Raw genomic sequence first — 23916 nt, forward strand, 5'->3', positions numbered from 1 at the left:
AACAAGTTTTTGAGTAATTATATTTAGGTCTTAAAATGGTTAAAGAAAATAATTAGCTCTCTTTATCTATTTTTAGAAGTAATTTTCTTAGTATTTCTTCAATAATTAATGATTACCCTGTGCATGTTGCTCATAATACAGAATGTGTAGAACCACCCAGAATGAGAGCACTATTTAAATAATGTCAGAACAAAAAGTGCTACAGGACAGTAAGAACTGAAAAACAAGGCCAAAGCCAGTGCAGGACCACACAGCATTTAGGGCTATATCAAAGAGGAATGGAGTTGGTCTTAAGAGGTCTGACTTCCCTTAGCCAAGACAAAGGACTAGTACATACTGTCTTAAAACATATTTTTCTTCAAATCTTATATTTTTATGGGTACATGGTAAGAATCCAGAAGTTAAATGTAAACTAGCAAATTTACATTCATTTCTGGGACACTTTTACTTCTAGTTCTCTATATTAATTAACTTTAATGCCTTTCACCATATTCTAGATATGGTAGATAACTTTTTCTTATTCAACATTTATCAGGTAATTTACAAAGGACTCCATTACAGAATATAGTCATTTTTAAAAATTCATAAAGCAACGGATGAAATTATTTAAAACACAGACACAGTCATATCACAGGATATAAATCTGTGTAGACACCATGGTCTTTATGTTTAGCTCCTAGTTTAAAGAAAGGTTGAGTGGCTTGGATGTTTAGTTTTAAACCTTATCTCAAAAAACTTGAAACAACTTCTCCTGTGTCTTTAGACAGGGAGACTGGTGGAAACTCAGGGACAACTGTGGGTTTGGCACCTTTATTCATGATCACTTTTTACTTTGTGGAAAGACTTTAAACTCTTTGAAGATTCACATTCCCACTCAGCAGTAGAGAATTTTATTTTTTTTCATGTTCTACCTCCCCTTTTCCATATCTCATTTCTCTCATTTTAGAATCATGTTAGGAAAATTTATTCTCCTTGTCCAATCTTCTGTTTTCATTCTGAAGAATCTTTTCAACACTATCTTCCAGGTTTTATAATAGCCATCTATTTTTTTTTTAATTTTTTAATCTTGTTCTTAATATACAAATTCTCTGCCTTCATTTTTGAGTTTTGCACCTGGTGAGGTGTGATTCATTGAGTTCAGGTTTGAAAAAATAATCTTTAAGTTATAAAGTTTCAATCATATATATTAAGATATAGAAACAGTTTTAAAATTACTGTATTTGCTATATTTTAAGTACAATAATTTTAAATTACAAATATTTAAAATACATTAATTTTCTTTCTCATTTCGCAATCTTAATGAAGTCATAATGGCTCATTCTATTGTTACTTATAATTTTATCCTATGAAATATGTCTTTTCATTTATTATTCATGTAAAATTATTAATAGAAATTCATCACTGGTTAAGAGACATGAGTCAGCCAAGAAGCAAGTTAAATAAAAATTCAAGTTTTTCTCCATACACAAAATAACTGTCTAAGCATACTTTATGCTGGAAAAATACTTCAAGATGGCAAGTAGCACAAACAAGTGTGCTGAAGGCTGAAACTGATTCTGAAAGCTAATGCCTCTCCCACAGCACACCATCACAAAGTGAAGATTTCTAAAGTCTGGGAGACTAAGGTGGATATTTTTGATGGAAACACCTACTCTTGTGATACTAACAAATTGTAGAGGAAAAATGATTCATAAAACCCATGAAATGCAGGAACTCCAGAGTTCTGAGAACTATCTCAGATGTAAGCCACCCAGTAGACCTGCCTGACCATTAGATTTTGTTCACTTTAGACCTTTTAGAGTGGGAAATAAAGATTCATTAAATAAATCACTGAGATGTGAGGTTCTAAACAACATTTATTTTCTCAACTATACAGTCTAAAACATTACTCCTAATGGATTAAAGCACAAGCATCTGGAACATATTTTTCAAGGCTTTTTAATTTTTTAGAATATACATTTAATGTGCCACATTCTTTTCCAAATTTCTTATGGAACAATATCAAAGATTTGACATTATGCTTGACAATACTTGGGGAGTCACTTCAAGAACTGTAGAGTCATTCCACTCATGCCAAGATGATATCATATTTACATAAAGAGTGAGTTTTTAGGTTATTTGTGGTATAAGGTACAGATTCTATTCAAAACATTAGCAAAAGAAAATACAATCATTGTCAGATGAAGTCCTGATATATAAAAATAAAATGACTTAAAAAAATTCCAAGCTGGACATGGTGGCGAATGCCTGTAATCTTGGTTGGCTCTAGAGACTAAGGCATGAGAATTGCAAGCTCAAAGCCAGTCTCAGAAATTCTGCAAGATTAAGTCTCAAAAAAAAGAAAAGAAAGAAAGAAAAAAGAAAAGAAAGAGCTGGGGTTTGGGTCAGTAGTTAAGCACCTGTGGGTTCAATTCCTGATTTAAATAATAATACTAATAATAATTCTAAATGACATCATGATAAACACAATAAAAATTTGTAACTGAACGTTTTTTTGGTGGTACTGGGGATTAAACCCAGGGCCTTGTGAATGTGAGGCCAGCACTCTAGCAACTGAGTTATATCCCCAACCCTATAACTGAACATCTTACTAGACTTTAGTTTCCTTCTGTGACTTTTGTGCTTTTGCTATTCCTTCTCTTATCCTATACTTTCTGCCAAAATTTTCTTCAGAAACGAAAAACTCACTCCTTCCACAAATTACCTTCATAAAGGAAAATTTCTGGACATATTCACCCCTTTGGTAAGGATTGTCAAGTCTTCTATTATGAGTTAAAAACTCTATCCTCTTCTTTAATTCGGTACTTCTGCCTGTTTTTCTGTCCTTTTTTTTTTTAAATTGTGATTTATAACTGCATAGTTACAATTATGGTTTACATTGCTTCCTTGCCTTAGAACAATTAAGCTTTTTGCACACTTATCTCTAAACCCCAATACTCATGCTTTGGTTTTTCTTTGTGTTCAGCTACATCACCAAGGTGGTTACAGGTCTTAATGCAAGCAGTTTCTGTTTGATCTGGTCCTGGCTTCCTCCCTCCCATGTATGGTGTCCAAATTTTTTTTGTGGTTCGTGAGACTTTTAGTGAGGTTACATCTCATATACCAGTTTTGATGTAATGAGATGTCTTTTTGCAAATGTGGTGGATGTGATAAGTGGATGTGATATTGGGACTTCATGGAGATAAGTGACTGTAGTGTGTACCTGTCCTGCTATGAGGTCTTCTTCATGGTATAAAAACATTGTCTTGTCCCTTATTTACAAAATTTGAATTGATGGAGTATACAAACCAAGCTTCATGTAGTTCTGATCTCAAAAGTTATGACCACTGCATGTCTACATTGTATAGAGCACTTGCTTTTTTTCAGGGCTACTTTACTTTAGAGAACTCTGAAAAATTCTTTTATAACATATAAGTAAAGAAAACAGGCTGGGGATGTGGCTCAAGAGGTAGAGCACTCTCCTGGAGTGTGTGCAGCCTGGGTTTGATCCTCAGCACCACATACAAACAAATATGTTGTGTCCGCCAAAAACTAAAAAAAAAAAAAAAAAAAAAAAAAAAAAAAATTATAATTAAAATTCTCTCTCTCTCTCTCTCTAAAAAATAAATAACTAAATATTTTTAAAAAAGAAAAAGAAAACAATGTTGGGCATGTTCAAATTTTCCAGAAAAATCTGAGAGCAATTATTAATGATTGACAGATAAGCAAACTGAGAATCCCAGAGTTAAGTGATATATCATAGTTTATAAAGTTACTAAGTGAGAAAAGCTAAGATTCAAATGAAATCTAGCTAAGGTTTTACACCTAAAAAATACTATAATATTCACAAATTCTTACACCTAATACATTATGAGGCAAGGCTATTACTTTATTGGCTTCTCCATTTAATATTTTCATTTTAGAAACATTTTATTAGTAGAAATAATAGTATTTCTGATGATCAATATATAAGAAAATATTCCACACCTTCAACATCCACAATGTTCAATAGAAACCATGTAGCGTTTTTATACCTTTATATTAGATTTTTAGAAAAAGCATTTATAATCTGATAGTTAAAATCATTTTTTAAATTGTGCTATTATAAACATTGTTGTAGCTGCATTTTTGTCGTATGCTGTGATGCCCTTCAGTATATGAATTGATAAATAAAATGTTCTTTTTATACAAAATAGGATAATGCTCATCATTAAAGAGAATGAAATCATGGCATATGCAAGTAAATGGATGGAGCTGAAGAATATTATGCTAAGTGAAGTAAGCCAATCCCCCCAAACCAAATGCTGAATGTTTTCTCTCACATAAAATTTCTGATATGTAATGGAAAGGAGGGAGAAGCATGGGAGGAATAGAAAAAACTATAGATAAGGCAGTGGGGAGGAAGGGGAAGAAAGGGAGCATGGGGATAGGAAAGTGATGGAATGAGATGGATGTCATTATCCTAAGTACATGTATGAAGACATGAATGGTGTGACTCTGTTGTGTACAAGAGATATGAAAAATTGTACTCTATTTGGGTAATATGAATTACAATGCATTATACTGTATTTTATAACAAATTAGAATAAAATGTAAAAATTATGTTATAAAAGATTGTGAGCAAATTCAGAGGAAATAAAATATTTATATACAAAAATAAAAAAGCATGTTTATATATGTTGAAATGTTTTATATATTCCATTGTGAAGTTTGTAATACTTAAGAATAAGTGTAACATATTATGAAAAAAAGCAAATACTTTTGAAGCAACTAAAATATATTCATTTATTAAAAAATAATATATTGTCTCATTTAAATCTATTCTTTGAGTGAGATAGAGAAAGACAGAATACAAAGAGTGATTAAGAAAGTAAAACAAAATAGGTAGAAGTGGAAAACTAAATATACAAATGAAGAAAGAAGTCTTAATGTACTAGAGAATCCATGCTAAAAATCAGAAAAGTAGTGAATGCATGATAATACTGTGAGGAATGACAGATTATTTATCCTCTGATAAATCTCTGAAAACTTATTTTCTTGGGATATAGATAACATATGAAACTATTACTCACAAGTTTAGACACGATTTTGTAATTACTTATTCATGAAAGTTTATTAAATAATATCAATACTAGATACTTCCTGGAATTTTTCTCCAAGTCGTTGAAATCTTATATATATTTTAGAATATGTATGTGCATGTGCACTCCAGAACACTATGTATAAATGTATATATGTTTTATCTAAGGTTAACTTTTCTATGTATGTAAAATAATTTGATTCTTTTATATTTTTCTAAATATAATGGTAACTGAAATATTTTTGTAGAAAATTTAATATGAGTGATCTGTTTACTTCATTTTAAAGTGTCTGAATTTTTTTTTACATAACTGGCTTTGTAAGCCAGTCATTTCTATATTTTAAATAAAAGGTGTGTTTGAGGGGTCTGGGGATGTGGCTCAAGCAGTAGCATGCTCGCCTGGCATGCGTATGGCGCTGGGTTCGATCCTCAGCACCACATACAAATAAAGATGTTGTGTCCGCCAAAAACTAAAAAAAAAATATTAAATCTCTCTCTCTCTCTCTCTCTCTCTCTCTCTCTCTCTCTCTCTCTCTCTCTCTCTCTAAAAAAAGGTGTGTTTGAATAAAATCATTTTAAGAAAGCCTCCACTCAATGATGAATAAAATTCCCTATTAAAGAGTATTTATTTTTTTTAGTACAAAATATTTCCCATGGAAAGAAGCAATGGATGTTAGCCCACCACAGTACGCTAAATCACCTTTCATATAAACCTATGGCAGGGATGCTAAGAAGATTATATTTCAAAGCACAATGGATCTCAAACATCAAATAAAACTCTAGGCTTCATGAAACCAAAAGAAAAAATTTTACCAGCATTTTCTATTTACCACAAAGCCTATCTCAAAGAAGTAGGCAGTCCTATGCTAAGTATTTGATAGCATACCCTTGGTGTCAACATTTCCTATTCTTCTATAACAATCACTGAAGGTCCAGATTTCCCCTCACAGTCAGAATTCTATTTTCTTCTATAGGGTGTGGTGAGCCACTTCTGCCGTTTCTGCAGACTATGGTCACAATTACAAGATGGCGCTGGCTCCGCTCTGGTCTGTGACAAACAACTCCTTATTTGGGAGAGTTGGCACATGATTTTTCACCACCCTATGAGAAATCTCCACGTGGCAGCTTTTCATTGGGGCTTGAGATGCTTTATTAAGGTTGGGAGGGGCATCCAAGAGGGAGATGAAGAAATATCAAGGGCCTGAATAAACTGCTGAAAGAAGATTCCTGAGTTGCGTCTTCCTTGCGGGCAAGGGGTCACGACAAGTGGTGCCGAGACCCGGGAACCAGAACTTTCAGCAGTCAGGGGTGGTGCACCGGTTAGTCCCAGGTAAGTGGGATCCGCGACCAAAGCGGGGTTAGTCCCAATAAGTGGGATCCGCGATCAAAGCGGGGTTAGTCCCAGGTAAGTGGGATCCACGACCAAAGCGGGGCAGCTCCTCTTTAAAGAAAGAGAGAGCATTACATTTTATTGCAGCTGCACTGTGTACTTTCGCTTCTACTTTCGCTTTTGTTTTCTGTGTTTCTTTTGTTGTGTCATTTTGCTTTTGTTTTTTGTGCTTCTTTTGTTGTTGTGACGACAGGGACACTCCCCTGTAAAAGGAAGAGAGCGGGGAATTCATAGAACGAACGCTCCCCTGTAAAAGGAAGAGAGCGGGGACTTTTGTACTTTCACTTTCTTTATAGCTCTAAAAACATTATGGGCGTTGCTTCTTCAAGCCCAATTTTGTTGGCCCTAGATGGGTTGTTACATTCAAAAGGACTTAGTATAAAGCAGAGTACTTTGCATATGTTTTTAAGAGAAGCTGATATAGTGGCTCCTTGGTTTGCTTTTTCTGGGAGTCTTACGGTTCCCAGCTGGGACAAATTAGGGAAAGATCTAGATTTCGCTCATGAGCAAGGTACCTTGCAGGGTGGCATTATACCACTTTGGAAGTTAGTTAGAGGATGTATAACAGATGGTAAATGCCAGGAAGCTGTGAGTGAGGGTCAAGCTATTCTTGAGCAACTGCATGAGGAAAAATCTGAAGGATCATGTAGTGAAGTGGCAGAGAGTATTAAGAGTAAGAGTAGTGAGAAGGCAAAAGAGCCTGAAGATAAAAATAGGAGAAGGCTCTATCCAGACTTGACCAAATTCAGAACGCCTGAGAACACAAGCGACTCAGAGAGTTCTGAGGACCTCGATGTATTGTTACAACAACTACATAAGATAAAAATGAAAAAGAAGAAAAAGGAGACACAAGGCACGCAGGCCTACTGTAAGAAGGGGAAGGGAGTTAACATCGGTCAACAAAACTCTGAGGAGGAGGAGGTAGAATATCTAGAAGAAGATATGGTGCCGATTGCCCCACCTCCGTATGTGGGGGGGAGCCAAGGTTCCGGGAGATCTTTTCATGCACAAGTTTGGAGGACAGTTAATACAGATATGGGACTTGCATACCCTGTATTTCAGGACAATAACAGGGGAAGATATCATGAGCCTTTAGACTTTAAGAGAGTTAAAACCTTGGCAGAATCTGTCCGCACTTATGGCATAGATGCCGCTTTCACTCTCACTCAGGTGGAGGGACTTACTAGATTTTGCATGACTCCCTCAGATTGGGCTAGTCTAGTCCGTGCTTGTGTTTCCCCAGGGAAATATTAGGAGTCCAAAGTTGGCTGTTTAATGTTTCTGGCAGTACCCAAGACTCGGAGTGAGGTAGGAGGCTTAAAATTTCTGCAAATAATTCACAATTATCTAATGCTACATTACCTTCCGCAACAGTCTGTCTCCAATCTCCGTTCCTGTTTATTTTGGCTAATGATACATCACAGGGAATGCTTAATTGTTCTAATGTTACCTGCTACTTATCTGAGTGTTGGAATGGCTCCTGGACTATGGCAGTGGTTATGAAAATTCCAACTTTTGTCCCAATCCCGGTTACTGCGGATCCAGAGTCCTTTCCTATTGTTGAACTGATTAGAGCCCATAGAGATTTTGGAATTACGGCAGCTATAGTGACAGCTGTGGCGGTATCTGCTGCTGCAGCAGTTACAGCTGGAGTAGCCATGGCCAGCCAAGTACAAACTGCTGCCACTATTAATCAGGTTATTCAACAAACATCCACCATACTTGAATCTCAAAGTAAAATTAATCAACACATTTTATCTGGGATTCTGGCTGCTAATCAAAGGATAGATCTGCTTCAAGCTCAAGTTGAGGAATTGTCTGACCTAGTACATTTGGTTTGTATTGATCAACGTGCACATTTATGTATAACCTCTGTCAGATTTTATGATTCCAGAAATGCCTCCCGCATCATCGGAGAGTATCTATCCGGAACCTGGTCCATGGAAGCAGAAAACTTGATCCAGTCTCAACTAACTCAGATTGCTGTTCTGAATAGCACCCGTGTCGAACCAGTGACTTTGGGTCAATTCACCAGTTGGCTATCCTCTGCCTTTTCCTTCTTTAAGGAATGGGTGGGAGTGGGCATTTTTTGTGCAATGTGTTGCTTCGGTATGTTCCTCTGTTTGTGGTTTCTCTGTCGCCTTAAGGCCCGCAGTGCTCACAATAAGGCTATGATCATACAAGCTCTTGCAGTTTTAGAAAATGGCAACTTGCCTCAAGTCTGGCTTGCGCATCTTAAACAGTAAACCTTTGACATGGTCGTTACACCCCAAGTTATTATAACATTGCACTGGGATCGACATGACTTTCCTTGTCATTCTCTTAGTGTTGGAAAGCCCTTGCACTCTGCCGGTCTTACTGCCATTGCACGCAGATGGGTTTCCACACTAGTGCTTTTCTATCGCCTTAAAGTCCGTGCCTTTCTTTCAGGGTGCTGTCAACTTGTTTGTCGTTATAAACAGCCACAGTTCAGCCTCAGCTATCCCCCTTCATCCACCATCGTCACGATACAGGATGCGAGGCAAGGCACTGCACTTGAGTGATCCTTGACGTGGACCTCAAGGAGAGCATGTCCTATTGCATGCGGGTTAGACGCGTCCACGCCCCGCCCCACGATAAAAGGCATCGGCTGATATGGCCTCAGATCTGGGGAAGGGCCCTCCTTAGGACTGAGCCATACTATGCAGCCACTTCTGCACAGTGGGATAGGACCTCTACTCTCGCCTGTATTGTTTTAAGTAAACAGAAAGGGGGAACTGTGGTGAGCCCCTTCTGCCGTTTCTGCAGACTATGGTCGCCATTACAAGATGGCGCTGGCTCCGCTCTGGTCTGTGACAAACAACTCCTTATTTGGGAGAGTTGGCACATGATTTTTCACCACCCTATGAGAAATCTCCACGTGGCAGCTTTGCATTGGGGCTTGAGATGCTTTATTAAGGCTGGGAGGGGCATCCGAGAGGGAGATGAAGAAATATCAAGGGCCTGAATAAACTGCTGAAAGAAGATTCCTGAGTTGCGTCTTCCTTGCGGGCAAGGGGTCGCGACAATAGGGTATGCTCATAAAGAAAAACAAATAGGAGTTCATGGAAAAGGACTTTTTCACTCATATTTTCCTTACTGTCTTTTTTCTGGAAACAAACAGAAGGCATCTGTCTTCAAAATTGCTTTCACCATAGTTTACTACAATTTTCTAATCCCAATATTGGACTGCAGGATCCTCTTTTGTGGGAGCCAGTGTTGAGGGTCTTCTGCTGCCAAACAGAGGCCTCACAAGCCATGTGGAATGTGGATGATCCATGTCATGTTTTGTGAGCTGCATGGCTTACACAGTTGCTTTCCAAAGGAGTCAACCTGATGTGATCTAAAAGGTCCTGTATTATATAAATTCTGATTTTCTTTTAAATTGGCCATCTTTATTCAGCTCAGCTAGTGTGCTGCTCCTAATGGTATCTGCATTAATACTAGTGAAACAGACTACTTCAGGATTTTTTGTATAAAAAGCCCAACCATCTTAAATAGGTTAATATACCAGTGGATTAAAAGGCCCTATTCTTATAGCTTTATGACTCTAATTAGCTTGAATGCTTAAAATGGATTTAAGTTATACACCATGCTGTTTTGTTGCAGTAAATGGTACTGTGTATGTGCATCAAATCACTGTATCAGTGTGAAGTAAATGTATGGATACTTAGATCAAGACAGCAGAGGCATGGGTGAGAAATTCTACACATCAAGAAAGAGCTGAAAGACCTGTGTTTGTGCCTGGAGCTGGGATTGTGACTCAATGGTAGAACACTTGCTTAGCATGTTTGAGGCACAGGGTTTCATCTAAGCACTGCATATAAACAAAATAAAGACCCATCAACATCCAAAAATGTATATAAATAAAGAAAGTGCTTCAGTACTTTCTCAGAATTAGTCTATGCCGTTTTAAGAAAATAAGAACAAAATGAAATGTTTCACCCCTTGTAGAAAAGCTATTACCTTCAATAAAGTGCTGCTTATAAATTTATTTCTTCTTTGTTATCCTGTGAGGAAATTACAACATGTTAAAATTTCAGTTGTATGTTATCAGCCAAAAGATTGATTGAATATCAGAGTTTTTTTTCCTATGCAAAAATCACCACCCTTACTGCTTTGTAGGAGAAATTAATAAACACAGAAAGCTTGGCTATTCTCACAAAGTTTATGTAAATATGTTACTATAAATTAATTTATATAATCAATTATGATTTGCTATGAATACAGATGTCTTGTTACCATTTGGAACACATGAAGAGGTGATGAATTGATCGCTATTTCAGTTTCAAGAGAAACATTTCCTATAAGGGTGTCTGTATTTTGTCAAGAAGATAAAACAAGAACAGTAAGGACTTATTGATTCCTGATCCATGCAAAAATAACTGAGAAAGAAGGGTGATATCACTTAGAAAATGTACACAAGTCTATAAACCACTTTTAAAAAATCATGTTAAAAATGCATACACAGAACTATAGATCCAGTTAAGACAAAATTAGCTACTCCAGGCAATAAAACTACAGGAGATATCACAATATCAATACTTGAGAAATAGTGCCACTTGTTATCTGATCCTATCACTCACTGAAACATTACCCAGGAGAGTCAGAGCCAGTATAAACACTCCCAGAACCATTTAGAGCACACTATTCTTTAAGACCTCAGAAGTAAATGTTAGCTAGAACGTACTGACATACTAAAATTGTTTATTTTCACAAAGGTGAACCAATATATTCTGCTTTACAACTCTCTTGGCAGGCCAGAGAACAGGGTAAATTTATTATCTACAGCACCATAATGCTCACAAAGAGCTCTGTATTATTCATAAGACTGCATATAAATTATTAAAAAAAATATATTTTTTTCCAGTTTGTAACATTGTTTTATACATATCAATACATTATGTTGTGGCCAGCAAAGTACATATTATTACTGACAGCTGTTGACATGATTCAATAAAGCCCCAAGGGGTTTCACTGATAATCCTAAATCACAACTACTTTTCCAAATAAAAAGCCACTTCTATCTCTCACAATATTTAGAGGAGGTTTGCAGAAATGTCAGTGGTACATAAGGAAGAAACTTGGGCAGAAGCCCCAAGAAACCAGTGTAATTTTCTAAGTTTAGTGGGGAGGAGAGGTGGTCCTGTGTATTAAAAAATAAGCCCTCTGTAGAAAATGGGGTCTCTCATGTGAAGATTAATAAGTCTAATTTTGGAAAGAGAGTTTTGTCAGACTTTGCCAGTATTTTATTTGGTTTCTTATCTTTCTCTTCCTGTGTTAGATGGTGAAGTGCCTAAGTTTAAAACCACATTTTGAGATGAATGTCCTTAAAAAAGTTTAGAGATTTTTCTATTGACTTAGAATTCCTCTGCAGTTTTCAATTTTGCAAGTCATATTAAAATAGGCAGACTGCATAACCAAATGTTATTCGGATGTCTTCAAATAAATTTAATAATTTCTTTTTTATTCCATGTACAAAGGAATAATTTAATTACAATGAATAAAAGATAAGTTGAGAGTAGTTGGTTCTTTTCATAAAGCAAAATTTTTTAGACATCAAGAACTCCTTGAATACAATTTTGAGCTGAAATATGGGTGGACTCCTCCTGCCCCAGCTGGCCCCAGCGCACCTCTGGCACACATGTCCACCCAGAAAGTTAAGTCATGGGGGAGCGACCTTGGCGCCTCTGAGGCCCCGCCCCCGATCCCCGCCCCTGGCTCCGGCTCCCCGCCCCAGGCTCCTGCCCCCACCGCTGCTGGCCAGGCTCCCATCCGCGGCCTGGCCTGCTCTGCGGGAGCCTCAGCCGCCCTGCCCGCTGCAGCTCCTGTTGTGCAGCGCTGACAAGGGCGGCTGTCTGCGGGGCGGGGCTCCCCTCCTCCTCCTTCTCCTCCTAGAGTCTCAGCCGGTGGCCGCCTCTGACACTGGGCTTCACCTTCACACACCCCCAGCACTTCCCGAGTCCTGCCTCCCCTGGCTGCCCTGGGGAGAGCTGGAGCCTAGGCTGTCTCCAACCCCGCACCAGTCTGGGCGGCAGGCGCTCGCTTCTCCAGTGGGGTCCATGCCTGTGTTCCCCCCCCCCCCCCCCGCTTGGGCGCTCACCTCTGGCCTGCACCGGGGTCGGGACTCGTCTCCCGAGTTCTCCTGAGGCGCTGGAGCGCCTCCTTTCTCTCCCGGTACTCCGCCTCTCCCCCGCCTCTTCCCGCCCTCCCCACCACAAACCCCAACTCCCCAGCTCCATGGCGCCTCCGGGATGCAACTCCCCTTTTCCGCACACTGGGGCAGCGGTGCCCACACCCAGAAACAGCCCTCTTGGGGGCGCTGGGCTCCTCCGGGATCCGCGCGGGCATTCACAGCAGGGGGTGGGGACCCGGAGCCCCCGCCTACCTCCCACCCGCCCTCGCAGCCCCTGGGGAAGGCGCGGTGACTGGCTACTGTCATCCTCCTTCAGGTGCCGGCTGCCCAGGGTGCTGACCTTTGCCGCTGAAGCTGTACCTGAGGCTGCAGCCAAGTTCCCGTGCTGTAACTCCTCCAGTTAGCAACTCCTCCTGCTCCACTCCTCCCCCCCTCCCCTCCTACTCTTCCTCCTCTCCCTGCTCCACCCCTCCCCCTCCTCCTCCTCATCTCAGCATTTGCAGAGAGCTCTGGAGCAGAGGAGGGGGCTCAGGAGCAAGGCCATCCCTCCCTCCTCCTCCCCAGCAGTGACCGCTGCCAAGTCCTGTCACTGGGGAAAGGACAGGGCGGAGGAGGGGGCAAAGGTGGACTGAGAAAAAAAAAAAAGAAATATGGGTGGAGGTCATAGGAGGTGGAGAGGTGGGGCAATTCTCCCTGGGCCATGGAAGTTTTTCAGTATCTCTCCACCAAATTAAAAGTAATAAAAAAATTTTAAAAAAACTCATAAGGAGAAAAAGAACTTCTGAAGCCATCAACATTTTTCTTTTTCTTTAGTCTCCACCTTAGAACCTAAAACATTTTATGCTACTATCATCATCCAATGATGGTTCTGCAGGCTTATGGGGGAAAGGCATTTTAAAATTTTTAAAAATCTTTCTGGGTGATTTGCACTTATTCTTTTATTAATTATGATTTTTTTCTAGTCTATCCTAAACATGATTTTAATATTGTCAATTTTCCTTATGTGTCTCAACAAATCATTTTTTCCTCCATTAAAATCATTAGTATTCATTCAAAGAATTCTTTATATATATATATATATATATATATATATATATATATATATATATATATATATATATATATATATATATATTTTAGTTCTCGGCAGACACAACATCTTTGTTTGTATGGCAGACACAACATCTTTGTTTGTATGTGGTGCTGAGGATCGAACCCGGGCCGCATGCATGCCAGGCGAGCCTGCTACCGCTTGAGCCACATCCCCAGCCCTCAAAGAATTCTTTTTGTTATTTAAAAAAATTATATTTCCCATGAACTGAAAGCATCTCCTGTTAATAGTCTATCCTGAGAACATAGTGACCTAAGGAAAAAAAAAAAAAAAAAAAGACCTTTGTAAAGAAACTCAAATAAAAACTATTTAATTCAATAATACTTTGCATCTACCTATACTTGGAAACTAATCTTTAATCTTTAACTAAGAAGTCAAAATGTGAAACTTTGTATTAAGGACTATCTAATTTAAGATCTTGGATCTGCTGACAATGGTGTCAAAATGTGAAAAGAAGCACACCTAAAACTGCTGAGTCCACCAATTAAAAATATGAGAGGATAGCAGGCCCCCAATATCAAAGAAAAAAGGGGTCAGAAGCTTCTGATAGAGTGCTTTTCTATTATGTGTGAGGTACTGGTTGAACACTCAGCAGCACATTAAAAAAAACAACAAAGAAACAAACTAATAATGATATTATATCCATCTACAGCAACAAATAAAAATTCAAGAAAAAAAGGACTGTCTTAGATTTGTGTGTACCCTCACTACTTGTGTACACATAAATAAATAAATATATATATATATATATATATATATATATATATATATAGAGAGAGAGAGAGAGAGAGAGAGAGAGAGAGAGTATAAATTTTTCCTTTGATGCTTTTTCAAGAAACTTATATTACAGGTGTGCATCACAATTTTACAATCCCCCTACCCTTCTTCTTATTATTATTATTTTGAGTGGCTGTGAATTGCATTAAATGCCTTGGGTTGATTTACTTTGAGGGAGAATTTCCTTCCAATAGTAGGACCTAACCCAGACAGAAGTGCATTGACATTTATCACTGTATATAAGGTTAAAGCAATTTGTGAATAAATATGTATATATTTTTATTGATGGAAATGATATCACAGTTAGTTTAAAATTTTATTTAACTTTTCTGTTCACTGATCTTATGAAAAACAGCTTGAGGTTTAAACTCATTAGCAATTTCCTTAGGCATCATGGTCCCCATATCTCTCACCCCTAAAAAGAGACTCACAAGTATAATTTTAAAGTTTTTTCTATTCAAATTAAAAATGAAAAACAAAAGTCAGCCACAGTGACATACACCTGTAATCCAAGTGGCTCAGGATGTGTTTGCAGGAGAACTCTGAGTTCAATGTTACCTTCAGCAAAAAGTAAGGCACTAAGAAACTCAGTAAGACCGTGTCCTTAAATGAAAAAGAAGGAGGAGGAGGAAAAGGAGGAGAAGGAGAAGAAAATAAGAGCTTAAACAAATTGTAACTAAAAACTCTATATTCAATATATTATCATGGCTTGACACTATGAATTTATTAATACATACATGCACTTTTGGAAAACCATCTTAATATTCACTATTTACCTGAAGTCTCAGGCATATCTCAGTTTACTGTATCCAAATTTCACATTGAGAGCTATGGATTCATTCACATCAGCAAGATGAAAGGCCTGAACCACTCATTTTTTATGTCCTAGGTGATGGAATACACTTCCTGGACATATTCTCAACAGGGCCAAAGAACAGGAGAGACAGTGCACATTGAGACAGCTGGCAGCTCTAACCCAGAACTGTACAAATGTGGGCATTATTTCTCACTAGATTCTAAGAACAGATTCATTCCCATTTCAGATCCCACATGGTAAACATAAAGAATTGGTGTCACAGGAGGTGGATGGTGCCAGGTCTTCAAATTTTTCAGTAGCCCAGACTCTACAATATAAATGCATTAAAGGGAAACTTATTTGCAATTTTACCTTGACCCTAGAGGCAGGATTGAAATATTTGGCTTTTATAATTGTGCTAATATTCATACCAAATTTATAAGGTAGTGGGAGAATATTTTCACAATTAAAGGCATATATGTCTATAAATATTTTTTCTATAGTTCAATACAGTTTATTAAGAGAGTCAACAAAATTTTAATGAAGAAAAAATAAATCACTGTCTATAAGATGACTGCTGTTTTTCATACAACCTCTGCACATCATGTGATTGAATCCTGGCATCCAGCCTATAGTGAATAAATTAACTAATTATCTGTCACTAATTAACTCACTCTAAAACTTATTAGCTCATATTTGGGATGGTCATCAATTTAGGCTCAGTTCACCTGGAATCTTTGCTGCATATAATTAGCTGATGGTTGGTAAATACACTGAACTTTAGAGTGTAATCTGCCTGCCAATAAAACACCCTGATGTTTTTCCCAAAATAACTCATGATTAAAAAAGTATTGTGGGCTTGTTCTCATGGAGGTAACAGTGTTCTGAAAGCAAAAACAAAAACATTCAAATGTTTCTTGACCAGATACCTGACTAATACTCTCATAGCAAACAGCATTACATAATTCATAAAAAAATAATAACAGACCATATTCAAAGTTTTGGAAACACATTCTCCATTTTTCTAGAGTAGGAGTAAAAACATATCATCTACTTTCTGTATATAAATGAAGCTGAAGAATTGTTACATGTTGGCATTTATGATTATTGTACCTTTTATAATAGATGAGGTTCACATAGGTGTTCAGTGTGAAAGAATATTTGCTAAGTCTCACAAGAATATTTTCTAAGTAACTTTACTTGAATTCAGTTTCAACTTTACCTTATCTCAAAGCCAAAACTCCCCTCCTCTAGGTTACATGAGTTATCAATATTTTCATATTCTCTTGGATGTTAGATAGTGACACTTATTCAAAAGAGCAGAATTTTTGTTTCTTTTGTACCAGAGATCTTACCCAGGGGCATTTAAGCACAATGTCACACCTCCAGCCCCATTTTATTTTATTTTATTTTTTGTACTGGGATTGAAGCCAGGGGCACTTAACCCTGGGCCACATCCCCAGCCCTATTTTGTATTATACTTAGAGACAGAGTCTCACTGAGTTGTCTAGGGTCTCACTTTGGCTGAGGGTGACTTTGAATTTACCATCTTCTTGCCTCATTTTCCCATCCTTCTGGGATTATGGTTGTGTGCACCTTGACCAACACAGTCGTCGTTTTGTTTGTTTGTTTGTTTGCTTGCTTTAGTATTTACTCAGTTGCTGAAGCTGTCCTTGAATGTGAAATCTCCCTGCCTAAATCTTCTGAGTCACTGAAATTACAGAAACACATCACCATACCTGTTCTTTTCAGTTCATACAAAGGCAGAATTGGGATGTCAAACAGAAAGAGAGCTGTTAAAATCACCCCATCTTAAATGGTGTCTTATTTCCTAATATTTAAACATTGGACTTGTTTTGACACATAATGAGGAAATACTATTTTAATCAGGAGACTGTTGATTCTCATTTTATCTATACAATTTGTTACAGTTCAAAACTTGATTTAATTTGAAAATATAATTCATCCTGTAAAATTTCTGTGCTTTCTGTTAGAACACTGGTTTCAATGCCTGTGCAAAATTATGATGAATTTACAGCTAGAGAGAAGTCTATATAATAAAATATTAATAGTATTAATTTTAATCATATTTTTTGTTTCATATTTCTAACTTAGTTAGCAATATGAAGAATTGAACTCATAACTCCTCTATCACTGAGTTATACTCCCAGATCTTTTTCTTCTTTGTTTTATGACAGGGTTTTTCTCAGTTGTCAAGGCTAATCTCAAACTTTTGATCCTCAAGCATCAGAAACCTGTATCACTGGTATTGAAGTGCATGACCGTGTACATGGCTATTTTGTAACATTCTTAAAGTTGAGTATACAAACTCACCTAATGGTACATTCCTATAACTATAGTTACTCCCAAGGATGAGGTACATTTTTTTTCTTTTTTAAAATTCATCCATGGTGACTAAGATGCAGATAATTGCTTTGAGAGAGCATACAACACTAGCCTTAAGTCATAGACTGAAGGATCTATTTCTAGTGAATGAAAAAAAAATATCAGATATATAATATTGTGTTGCATAATCACATGACATTTTGTTTGTTAACAGCAGCACAATGATGAGTATGTAACAGACTTAGTTGCATATGTATTCTAGATGATTAAAATAATATTAGTATGGCTTCAGTACATATGCTTTCTGAAGTTGCAGCTACAAAGCAACTGACCAATGATCATTTGCATGAATGATAAGCTTGTCTGGGTACCATGTGGAGGTGGCTTTTAGTAGGTCTTGGTTGTTAAAATTTATTTCTATAGTAGTCTTATAATACCCTAGATGCTGAAAAACTTTTTATCCTTTAACATTGCTTGGCTTAAATTTATGCACTACTCTTAGGAAGGAAACCCAAAAGCCTTTTTAATGACAGATCTACTATGGAAAATTGTCCCCACAAAGTTCAGATGCTGTGTAATATCAACTCCCTGAAATCAAAGAAAGGAAATGACTTACATTCTTGGAAAGTGAAGCCACTAGTAGCTTTCTCTGAAAAACTACACGCTGTGGCAACTGGGAGTATTTCATACAAAAACTACATTTAAATAGATGCTTATGAAACCAATAAACCAATAAACAAATATAACTGGCTCCTTGAGGATAAGGGAAGGAATCACACATGGAAAATACAGCAAGAAATGATTTTCCTCTACATTTAGAAGTGCTAGATCCCAGACTTGAAGTCAAAATCAACCTGAGAATTGTAAGTTTGTCTTCCCTGCTGTGGGTAATGCTCAGCTCCTGAGGAAAATGCTGGCAAAACCTATTCTTTGCTAAAATAAAATAAAAACTATAACTAAAAAATGTAGAAGACAGTCAATGACCTAATATTTATTTAGGCACAAGTTACACAAAAATACGGTCCCAAAATTTTGCAAGCTTTCATTTCAACTTTAAAATATACTAGTTTTGACCATTTTCCATCTCTTCATCTTTTAGAAAATGCCCCTCTGTTAGGCTCTGCCATTCTGGGACTGGAGGTGTTGTTTTCATCCTTTTGATCTCCCACCTCTGGCCCCAGGTGACCCTACATGACAGTGCCGGCAGCCAGCCCAGAGAGTAAACTGGGGGGCTTCTTTGCTGTCACCTGGCATAAGGTCTGCCAACTCCTCCCAAGACCCACATTCTGCAGGCCACACCCTAACTCACATGTCCCCTGAGATCCCTTCAGGACCAGGAGCTCCATACTGGTGTCGGTTTCCCCAATGAGGCACTTTCAGGGTCTTGGAGCAGACACTGCGCTCTGGTCCTTTCCAGAAGCCAGGCAGCCTGGCCTCAAGGGCACACAGCAGGTAGCACCCACAGCCTTAGGAAAGCGGGCTCCAACACTGCTCCCTTCACAGTGACGGAGAGTGACAAGTAAGAGCCCTAGAACAGAGTGCCAGAGACACCATCAAGCCCTGGAACCTGCGGAGCCCAGCGATCCGGGGACGAGGCCCGGTGCATGGAGCCCGGAGCACAGCCCACAGCCAATACAGGCCTCCTGCCCTCTCCACAGAGGGGACTGGGAGCTCCAGCCTCTCCTGCTCCAGGCTCTGCTGCCCTCGGGCCTGACCTCCAGCCCCAGCATGGGCGAACTCCGACTCCAGAGGCAACTTGCTCACCTGGTGCCCACCCTAGACCCGAGGGAACTAAAAGAAGAAGAAAGACCGAGAGGGGAACACTGCCTTCCCAGGACTGGGGACCTCGAGAAACCCTTTGGAAACCCATCCAGTTTGGCTGACAGGGAACCCAGCCGCCCGCCGCTGGGGCGCGGTTCCCAGGGAGGCGCTGGGTTCCTTTTCTTACCTCTAGAAATACCTGAGCTCCAGGAGTCAGACCCTCCTCAGCTGTGGACTTCTTCCTGCTGGCGCCCCCTGCCCGCACCTTTCTTGAGTCTCTCTTAATGATTATGTGACTTTTTGCACCACTTGGGGAGCAAAACAGAACACTTAGCCTCTTTTTAAAAAATAATTTTTAGTTGTGGATGAACACAATACATTTACTTATTTATTTAATGTGATGCTGAGGATCGAAACCAGGACCTCACACATGCAAGGTAAGTGCTCTACCACTGAGCCAGGATCCAAGCCCCACTTAGCTCGTTTTGAAACAGATCAACTCTGTTTGCATAAAAACAAGCAGACTGGGGTGAGTGCCGCGTCCGGCCAAGGGAGCCGAGTCCAGCGAGGGACGGCGAGGTTAAAAGACACACAGGACACCAAGGTTCTTCATCCAGGAGTCACACACTTTATTGCTAACACACTTTCTTTTATACCCCAAGCAGCAGAAGTGGAAAACTACCCAAAAGCAGGAGGGAGGGGGAGAAATTTAGTTTCAACATCTGTTATTGTCAGGTACCAAAACCTCCCTTAACAAGAAGTCCATCAGACCAGAAAAGGTCAAGGCATTCCCGTGGGACACATATGTCTCAGACGGACAAGCAGGAACAGAAAAACCACAAGTTCACCATGGCCTTGTGAGCTGGCCACACTGGCATGCAGAACAAACTAGTGGAGGTTGGGCTCCAGGGCCCAGGGTGGACCTGCTGCCAACAAGTCCCCCTCTTTTGTTTTTTGCATGCCAGTGGGAGTCAAGTAGCCCCGGTCTTAGGTCATTCACAGCCCTTGCGATGCTTACCCGTCTCTGGGAAGGCCCCGATTCCCTGGCTTAGGTCGCACAGCAAGCGTGAAAGTTGCCCGTCACTGGGTACTACAAGATCAGCTCAAGGTGTTATGACCTATCAAGACATTATTGTGGTGAACGCTTAACCGTCTCCACCTACGGGACCCACGACCGTCACCGCCGAATGGCAGATGTGATTGGACCAAGAGATTAGACAGCAAAGATCCTAGTACAGGAAGGCAAGAGGGAGAGGTATGCATAGAGAAAAGATATGGCAGGAGTTCTTCTTTTAAGGAGGACACTCATCTTCGGATCAGTCTGAAGTATATCTCAGAGGGGCGATCATCCATCTTCAAGCGTTGACAGTGAACCTGTATCGGCTTAGAGGCTACGATATTAATTTGATCCTTAATGAATTGTACTATCTTATTTACAATGCAGGGTCCTATTGCCACTACTAGAAGGAGGCCTAACAATGGCCCCAATAAGGGAAGAAGATAAGGCAAAAATCCATTAAGTCCAGTCCAGAGAGGGTTATCAAATAATTCCCTCCTCCTTTTTTCTAGGTCTTCTTGGAGTTGTTTAATTTTTGTGCGAACTATGCCAGATTTGTTAGCATAAAAACAGCACCTCTCCCCAAGGGCTAAACAAATTCCCCCTTGATTGGCAGTAAGCAAGTCTAAACCCCGCCTGTTCTGAAGAACTACTTCTGCTAGGGAGTCTATCTGGTCTTGTAAGTCTTTAACGGTTCCCGATAGGGTTTGCACATCATCTATAAGCTGTTGAGATAGGCGGCAGTAAGAATGTATAGCCGTACCCAATCCCGCCGTGCCTGTACCCACAGCAGCGGTTATTCCAAGGCCAACAAGGAGTGGTAAGGCCTGCACAGCTCTCTTGTGTCTTCTAACTAAGGTGTCTAGGCTAGGAATGGGTAGGGGTTCATCTCCTGAGATAATCGTGATATCAGGAAGCAGTAATGCCAGAACGCAACCACCAGTCCAATTTGATGGGAGCCTGGGAAAAGCTAAATTTCCACCACACATAAAAACTGTACCATTAGGGGGACAAATGGGAGGAGTAGGTGAGGAGTAATTCTTTACTAATGAGCAGTTCCCAAAGGAAGAGACTCCAACATCAACATCATAGGTATTATTCTGCATCATGCCCAGAAGGCATGACATAAAACCACCTAAAGGATGCACCTTAAAGGGTAGCCCAGATTGACATGTGTTGTCATCACCAATGGCATAATTAATTGGGAACACCAATGGCATGACTGCACCTGCCGTCATGCAGAGCCAGCAATCACCAGCAAGGGTAGGATTGGAACTGTTAAGTAAAGAAAAGGTAGTTTCTAGGATATCTAATGTATTGGCATCTAAATCAGGAAACTGGGATTTGGGCAATATCAAGGGGTGGTATGTAGGCTTAGGGATCTCTGGCTTTAAAAGCTTAATCACCTGAAGGTGTTTGATAGCATCAGTGGGTCCCCCTCCGTCAGAGACTCCGATGGGGGCCTGCATGGGCCAGCAGGAAGGTTTACCCACGACGCCCTCACATCCCGCCTCCATTAACCGAGTCGTGATGCCTTCCCCTCCCCGGTCACCAAGAAAAGGAATAAAATTATAAGTGGTCCCCCCTTCTCCACAGGGGTTAGTTAGGATGGCCTCAAAATACTGTTTTCCTTGATTATTAACACAAATTGAGGCCGATGTATAACAGGAGATGTGCATCGCCAGGGTGTAACGACAAGTGCGGAACAGCTTCCAAGAATCTCGGTCGGATTAGGGACAACAAGTCCGGGCTTATTAACACATACCCATTTTGGTTGCTTAAATCCTCCGATGTTTTGATTGAGTTCAGCCGCCATATAGGCTACTTTAGTCCCACAATCAATGCTCTGGATATAACCAGAGGGGGCCAAGTGCCAGGGCCCTCCCTTACACTCACAAGGGGCTCCAAAAAGATATTCATGAATATTCCCAGGTGGGGGGTCAAGCCCTCCTTCAGCAAACCTGTCCAGAAGGAATGCCACAAGCAGGATCCAGCTCATGAGGTGTGTCTCGGCACTCACTTGAAGGGGTGAGAACAACAGCGGCAGGATCAGCCATCTTGGGAACTTCATTTTGTCTTGAATTTTCATTCACCGGTCTGGTGCAGCGCTCTGGGATCCAAATGGGCTTCTCAGTTCCTGGGGGAAAAACACATACAACTCCCCTCACTCTAGCTAAGAGTGGAGCCGGGGGTTGCCACTTTCCGGTGGATAAATCTTTCCACCTTATTTGAGCATCTTGTACAGTGGGAGGGGAAAAGTGGCGTTGTGCAGCCCTGCGCCCTCCAGTGTCAGTGAGTAAAAAATTTAAAGTAAATAGGGTTATGCTTAGAAGTGCTTGTGGTCCCTGACAATTCCGGTATATCTCCCCCTCTTTTGTTTTTTGTAAATAAGTTTTTAAATGTTGATGGGCTTGTTCCATGATAGCCTGTCCCTGTGAATTATAGGGGATTCCAGTCTAATGATTAATTTCCCATTGTGTGCAAAACCGTTGAACCACCTGGCTTACATATGCGGGACCATTATCGGTTTTGAGGCATCGAGGGGTGCCCATGGAGGAAAAGGCTTTTAGAAGATGACTGATAACGTCCTTAGCCTTCTCTCCAGTATGTAAGGTGGCAAAAATGAAGCCAGAATATGTGTCAGTGGAAACATGTATAAAGGAGAGCTTACCAAAGCTAGGGAAGTGTGTAACATCAGTTTGCCAGACATCATTAGGTTGTAGTCCTCTTGGATTAACCCCAAGGGAAGGAGAATGAATAAATGGTGCACAGGATGGACATAATGAGACAATCTGTAAAGCTTGGTCTCATGAACATCCTGTGTGGAAGCGTAAAGACTGTGCATTTAAATGAAATTTGTTATGGAATTGTAAGGCCTTATCATATTCGGTCGTCACACAGGAAAGGCTGACAGCATGAGTAGCAGCGTCTGCTTTTGCGTTGCCCTCTGACAAAGGTCCAGGGAGCCCTGAATGGCTTCGGATGTGGCCGATGTATAAAGGATCTCGTCTAGCCCAAAGGAGAAGCTGAACTACCTGTAGTTGTTCTGTGATGGTTGATTGCTTACCAATATATGATGCTGTTTCTATGACTAGAGCCAGATTGGCTACATACAAGCTGTCAGTATATACATTAAGAGGAATAGAACTATAGACTTTGAGAGCTATGATTAAAGCTTCAACTTCCGCCTTTTGGGCCGACTGACCTGACACAGGTTGTCAGAGAATTTGAGATCCATCAAAAATGACGGCAAATCCATTTTTGGCCCCATCTGTATATACAGTTTGGGCCTTTGGAATAGGTTCCCTTTTCATAATCTTTGGGAAGATAATGGGACACTTTTTAAAGCCCTTCAAAAGTCTATGTTGGGAAGTGATTATCAATCTGACCCTTGAAGCTGCACAGGAAAAGACACCAAAGGTCATGTTCTTGTTGTAACTTGTGTATCATATCTTGAGTGTAAGG

The sequence above is a fragment of the Marmota flaviventris genome, unplaced genomic scaffold (assembly GCF_047511675.1).
Source record: "Marmota flaviventris isolate mMarFla1 unplaced genomic scaffold, mMarFla1.hap1 Scaffold_49, whole genome shotgun sequence".
NCBI lineage: Eukaryota > Metazoa > Chordata > Mammalia > Rodentia > Sciuridae > Marmota > Marmota flaviventris.